We start from the raw sequence: 7,615 nt of genomic DNA on the forward strand, positions 1-7,615 counted from the left end.
TCGAATAAACCGAATAAGTATATCCGAATAAGTAATAATTTCCGGGGACAAAAAAACAATCAGCTGTTGAAATGACTTCACCTTATTAGTTTCGCCATGGTTGGTATGAATGCGGATGTTCTTATTTTCGTTTCACTTGTATATTGTGTTTTTGTTGCACTTAATTATTGTTTTGTATAAGAGCATAATTTCTTTTTTAGAGTGTATTGTCCTTTTCCTTGTTTTTGTTACTGTTTTAAGTATTTTGTAATATTATTATGTTTTCCATATTGATTTTTTATTTAATTTATGTTTGTCATTTATTTGTCATTACTTAAGTATTGGTTTTTCTTTTTTTTTTTTGTTTTTTTTTATTTTGTTTTTTTTTTTTATTTAGTTTAATATCGCCACGGTTGGTATGGATTTGCGGTTGTTCTTATTTTCGTTTCACTTGTATATTGTGTTTGTGTTGCACTTAATTATTGTTTTGTATAAGAGTATAATTTCTTTTTTAGAGTATATTGTCCTTTTCCTTGTTTTTGTTACTGTTTTAAGTATTTTGTAATATAATATTATATAATTATTATAATATTATATTTTCCATATTGATTTTTTACTTAATTTATGTTCCTTACTTAATTATTTGTTTTTCTTTTTATTTTGTTTTTTTATTTAGTTTAATATCGTCGCGGAAATAATAATAATGATAATTAACATTGATTACACACGATGCACGACACTATAGTGGACAACGGAGAGAAGCGTGTGAACAAATCGGACGACAGAATACTACTGACTACTGGCATTTTTAATTTTAATGAATTTTTAATAGTACAGTATACATTTTTGGAAGCCAATTTTGAAGCGGGATAATTCTTGACTTGTCTCAGTGTAGATATCGTGTTCAAACAATAACATTATAGTGAATATTAAAAACTTCAAGGCATTTGTCGCGGAATCTTCTTTAACGCTCGGGAAAACGTAATATACTCTTTCGATATATATTTTTTATGCTCTATGTGAAATGGATAGGGCCGATTTAAAATTTTACACACACATTCATTAATATGTTTATTAATTGAAATGAGTGGACAGTTATCAGCCATTAACAACAGTTCAACAGTTCACTTTGTTGTTACTGAAAAATAAGCTTATGAAAACAAAAGAATACGACGAATATATACTAAGCGCAGTAAATTCACTTCATTATATGTACTTCCTACTTAATTATAATGTTATCCCAGTTCTTGCTTCTGATTATTCATCTGTGTTACTTCTCTGCTTATAATAGCTAGTTGTGGGCTACTATATTAAATGGAAGAGCGTTCGGTAATAGACAGCCGGTGTTCTATGTGCAATTTGAATATAGTTAAGAACACCTATCCTTCTATAGGTGTTCGTTATACAAAACATTTTTTGGTAAAACCCACCTTTGCTTATACAAAGTCATCAATTCACTAAATAGCTGTTATTTCTACTCTGTATATACAGTAAATCTCAAAAATAAGTATTCAAAAATATAAGTATTCAAAAATATAAGTATTCAAAAATAAAAAAGTAATACATTTATTTACTAAAAACAATTATGATTGAGTTCTCATTTAAGGTGTAGTTAAATAGGTCAAAATTTAGGTCACAAATGTATGTATACAGATAATTTCAATATGTATTTGGCTTATTGATAGTAACAAAATTCATGAAAATTTTACCTGTTGAATATAATTATTTTATAATAATAAATATTGTACACTATAACATGGAAAAATTCACTTTTTGTTCCGAAAAATTGAAATTTTTGGTAATTGATCTGAATATTATTTATAGGAGCATTTTTTCCTATTTAAGAACATCTGACTATTTAAACCCCGGACGGCGATTTCCTAAAATTTATATCTTAAAATGCGATATTAATAATATTTGTACTAGAATCCATCCTAAATACTACCAATAATCGTCAAATGGTGACTATGTCAATAACTTACACTACATATCGGTTCTGAAATTGATTATTGTCCAAAATAGTAGGATTTTTATATTAAATCAGGCTCAATACGAATTGAACAATTTAGATCACGGATACATCTTAATTTGTTGCTAGAACAAATAAAATGTCCGATCCATAAAACATGGTTATTGTATCGAGTATATCAATATATGATTGGTAGCATTATTGTATGCTTTGGAAATCAGAGTATTTTGAAAACCTGTTTAAATTGAAGAAAATGTATAGAACTATTCAAATTCTAAAGTTTATGTTGTAAGTCTTAAGAAACCGGAGTTAAATTTCGGGATTTTAAGAACGTACTGTGTTCAAAATGTTCAAATCCATGCATATAACATTAATATCGAAATAACAACTCTTTTCAAAAGTTAAAAATTCTATTTCCAATGCTTCATGTGGAGGGTTCAATGACCACCAGATCCAAAATCCGGGGTCTAAAGTGGAAAAAATCGTAGAAACGAGAAAAAACTGTTCTACTAATTAATTCCGGAGCCAATCGGCCCAAATTTCAAGATTACAGATTTTTTCCAAGTTATTGTGTAAAAAATATATTATTAAAAAGTAATTATATTAATACAAGTAAAATTTTCATAAATTTTGTTAATATCATTAAACTAAATATATACTGAAATGATCTGTATATGTGACGTAAATTTTGCACCTTTTTAACTTTAGCTTAAATGAGAACTCAAAGAACCAAAATATGAAGAAAAAAGTAGTGAATAATAATTATCATAATTGTTTTTAATAAATAAATGTGTTACTTTCTTTTGTTTTTTTTAATAATATGTTTGTTTTTAAAAAAAAACAATCCTCAGTATTTCTGTATTTTTATTTTTGTGATTAACTGTAAATATTCTGAGTCAGCTTCATGATATCGAATTTTAATTAAAATTTTATTAGTTTTTTATGCTTATAGAATATTATATTATTTTTGTCAAATTTTCAGATTCTAAACTTCTTATGCCAATCAGGCTTACACTTATAAGAAATGAAAATACAAATTTAAAATCAAATGTTGTCACTGCGTGCGTGGTCCGTCTGAACATGCTTATTCGTTGAGACGAAATGAAAAAAATACCCAAAAAATTAAAGAACAATATTTTTGGAGGAGGAGCGACAGTACGAACGAAGCAAATAACGAAAGAGTAGTAAGAGAGGATACTACGGCTTTCAGGGACTATAATGTTTTAGAAATGGACATAAGCTGGTGCCTTATGCAAGCTGGGGGATATGACTCTGCTTCCGTTGGAGAACACAATATCACTGTGATATCTCTTCAAAATCGGTTGGTAGCTTCATCTACTCCTACTGACGAGGCCAAGGGGACTCAATGTACCTTTTTGATGAAGGTTGTCCACTCGGCGCAAACGATGCCAAAATAGTTCGCAGGCCGCCGTAAAGAAGTCTTCTAGTGCCCCTCCATGAGAAATTTAAAAAACTTTCAAACAAATGCTTGACTGCAAAGAACAGCACTAGGAAATCTCTGGCTAAGATGAAGTAGAGAGATCTGACGTCGTTCTCGGCGACGGAGAAGTACCTCCTCAAGATGCATCGACAGGACATGGTCAGATTCGAAACGATCCATGGTCCTGTAAGTATCTTCCTGGGTGGATCTTCTCCTGAGAAACAGCAATCAGCAGATGTCGTCGGCCCGGCATTCATACGGATGTAAGACCGTTAACATTAGCTAATTGCCGTATAGACAAAAGAATTAAGGGTGATGTTCCTGCTGCCGGCAATAATACACCAATTAAAAAGATACCAGAAGTAATAGGTTGTGAGAAACCTAGAAGAATACCTTCAAGCAGCAGTCATAGATCAGAATGATCTGGGTGGGAAGTACCGATCTGTGGCAATTGGTTGAAAGTAGGCTCTTGGACGAAATAGCTCCATATAGTTGCAGTTCGGATGACATATCATTTAAGGGTGCCTACTAGGCTAACCAGCCAATCCAAGACAGCCTTTGGCTTAATCCTTAATAATTGGGGATTAAGGGATATACTTTGTTCGTCCCGTCCACTGTGGATAAGGTAAGAACTTGTATATTGGCAAGAACTGAATTAAATGTTCTAATATTGAAGGGTTTTCATGTATACTTACAAATGTGGTATCGCCCGCGAATGTTGATGTAGTATATAAAAGGACCTAGTATATAAAAGGACCTGTATTCATATATGTAATTTTTAAGCTGTTTGTAAATGTGATAATTTTGTTTATTAGTCCATCGTGCCAGACTTTATCGAAAGCTTGAGAAAGATCTATGAATAATGCTGAGCAATACTTCTTGATCTCGAAGTATTGTGCTTTCTTCCGAATCCAAACTGATGGTCAGGAATAATGCAATTATCATTATCACTATAAGGCTTTCAGACAATAATTTTTCAAAAAGTTTTGAGAATATAGACAACAGGTTAATGGGACGGTGTTGTCAAAAATTAATTCTTTCCAACACAAATACTTATTATATTTATTCAAATCCTATTAATTAAATTTAATTAGTGTACCTACTCAAATTGGTCGTAGTATATTTAAAATGCAATAGTCAAGCAGCAGTCATAGATCAGAATGATCTGGGTGGGAAGTTCCGATCTGTGGCAATTGGTTGAAAGTAGGCTCTTGGACGAAATAGCTCCATATAGTTGCAGTTCGGATGACATATCATTTAAGGGTGCCTACTAGGCTAACCAGCCAATCCAAGACAGCCGTTGGCTTATTCCTTAATAATTGGGAATTAAGGGATATACTTTGTTCGTCCCGTCCACTGTGGATAAGGTAAGAACTTGTATATTGGCAAGAACGGAATTAAATGTTCTAATATTGAAGGGTTTTCATGTATACTTACAAATGTGGTATCGCCCGCGAATGTTGATGTAGTATATAAAAGGACCTAGTATGTAAAAGGACCTGTACTCATATATGTAATTTTTAAGCTGTTTGTAAATGTGATAATTTTGTTTATTAGTCCATCGTGCCAGACTTTATCGAAAGCTTGAGAAAGATCTATGAATAATGCAGAGCAATACTTCTTGATCACGAATGATACTTATATTTATTCTAATCTTATTAATTAAATTTAATTAGTGTACTCAAATTGATCGTAGTATATTTAATATGCAATAGTCAAGAGAATCAATATTTAATATTTATTCTGTTGACCAGTTAATGACGTAATTGTAATGTGTGTCTGTTCATACTTACATACATCATTCTTACCGCTCTTGCATTTTTATCTCTATGAGTGCATTTAAGATTAACGGAATTACTTATTACAATATTTATGTAAATTTATTTTTGATATTTTTGCTTTATTTTGTTTTACTTGTTTTTTAATGTCACTCAATTAAAATTAATAAGTACTTATTAGGTACACACTAAATTTTAAGTTTTTTTCCGATCTCTTTTCTTCGTTGTATTCCAAAAGTAACATTTAAAAATCGCAAGTAAAATCAAAGTGATTAAATAAATTGAATATTTCTTTAACTAAAATTACTTAACATAGTTATTGTTTGAATTAAAATATAAATTAAAATATTTCTTTAATTAAGCAATAATTACTTAACACACAGGTATGATGTGACTTAAATGACATTTTTCCCGGTTTTGGAATCATAACAATTTAGGATACTTTAAGTTAGGTAGAGAAATATCCAATACGTAACATCGAGTTAAATATGAACAAAATAATTCTTAGTGCTGAATTGGACAGGTTACCTATCATCGTGGTAGTAATTTTATCCATACCAGGTGATTTTCCTGCCTTTAGGCCTTTAATTGTCGTCTTCACTAATAGAAGAGTCTGTATCATTTTCTGTAAACACAGTCTCCAAGTGATTGGCGAATGCTTCAAGTTTTTCTGACGTATTTTTGCCCATTGATCATTCTGGAGGCGTATGGGTGACTCATATGCAATATGGCATTGTATATGTTTAACAGATTTCCAGGGGTCTAAGTTTTTGAGATAATTTCTCAGATCGCGATTGTTGTCATTGATGTTTAAGTGTTCTCTATTCCTTAATTAACGACTCAATTTTCCTAGGACACTTCGAGTTTTTGTAGTGCCCCATTGACTGGGGGTGTAGACATATTGACAGCATCTTGTAAGAGATCCTTAAATATATCGACAGCGGATTGTATTTCATGGTAATTTTTCAATGAAATGTTTTCTGGCAAGTGTGTGCTAACAAACGTTTTATACTTTAACCAGTTTGTCTTCGTTTTCCAATTTATTTTGGAGTTTATCATAAGATTAAAATTGTAGGCGAGTGGTCTGGCGAGAAGTCCAGTCAAGGGATCACTGAAATAAATTATTGTTTTATATTTTTGAATACAACAAAGTCAATTGGATCGGGAATCTTATTGAGGTCTGTAGGCCAATAAGTAGGTTGGCCACTAGATATGGCATCTAATCTGTTATGCGATATAACTTTTTGTCTTTGGGAGTAATGAGGCGAAAGCTCCAAAATGTATGTTTAGCATTATAATCAATAATAAGGTCCATTTCTGAAAAATACTTAAACCAAAATTGACAATTAAAGTTTTCGCGAATAGATTTGACAGAAATGCGTATTTCTAAATATCGCCGAATACCACAAAATTCACTATTAAATGATAATATTTCGATAAAATTCAACATTAATATGTTATGTGTATAGATAAATCATTTTTCTAAAATGTTTTCGAACTGATCTAATACTGCATATTCTATCGTGCCAGACTTTTTCGAAAGCTTGAGAAAGATCTATGTATAATGCTGAGCAATACTGCTTGCTCTCGAAGGACTTCCGAATAAGAGTAGTTAATCGATGTACCTGTTCGATAGTGCTGTGCTTTCTTCTGAATCCAAACTGATGGTCAGGAATAATGCAATTATCAAAAAGGAGTACTATAAGGTTTTCAAGCAATAACTTTTCAATAAGTTTTGAGAATATAGACAACAGGATAATGGGACGGTATCATGTAACAATTTCAGATTTCAGACAATTTTGAAAAAAAATTTCACACATAAAAATGTTGATATACCTGTAAAACTTAAGTCCATTTACAGTAATCCTGCATACCCCATTTTTATACCCTTCACCTTCGTGAGGTGTGTGTATATATATAAGTTTGGCATTCCTTTTGTAATTTCTATAATATATTTTTCTGACCACATAAAGTATATATCAAAGTATAACAAGTAGTCCGACTCTCACATATAGGAAATTACTCTCTCACATCTACAAGTGCTGTGTGAATTCGACTCTCTTGTGAGTAATTTAAACTTGTCAAATGTTTAACTTATTTTTGTGGCCACTTTAAGGGTCGTACGCGAAATTGCAGTTATTCATAAAAAATGCAATTAATTTAAATAGTTTTAATAGACATTTGATTTAGAATTTTGTTTAATTTTCATGAACTGGAAAAAAATTTTTTGTTTAATTTTTGACATTTTAATTTTATTTTTCAAACAGAGTTTCAATTTTTGGTGTTGAAAACTGAAACAAATTTAAAATTGTATTTTTTTATAAAACTCTGTGTGTTTAGAATGCATCAATACAAATACATTTTTTACTGAAACATATTTAGAGTTAAATTCTAACCCGGTTAGTTAAAATTAAAAAAAAAACAATTATTATACCCTACACCACTATA

This window comes from Lucilia cuprina, chromosome 6 (genome assembly GCF_022045245.1).
Source record: "Lucilia cuprina isolate Lc7/37 chromosome 6, ASM2204524v1, whole genome shotgun sequence".
NCBI lineage: Eukaryota > Metazoa > Arthropoda > Insecta > Diptera > Calliphoridae > Lucilia > Lucilia cuprina.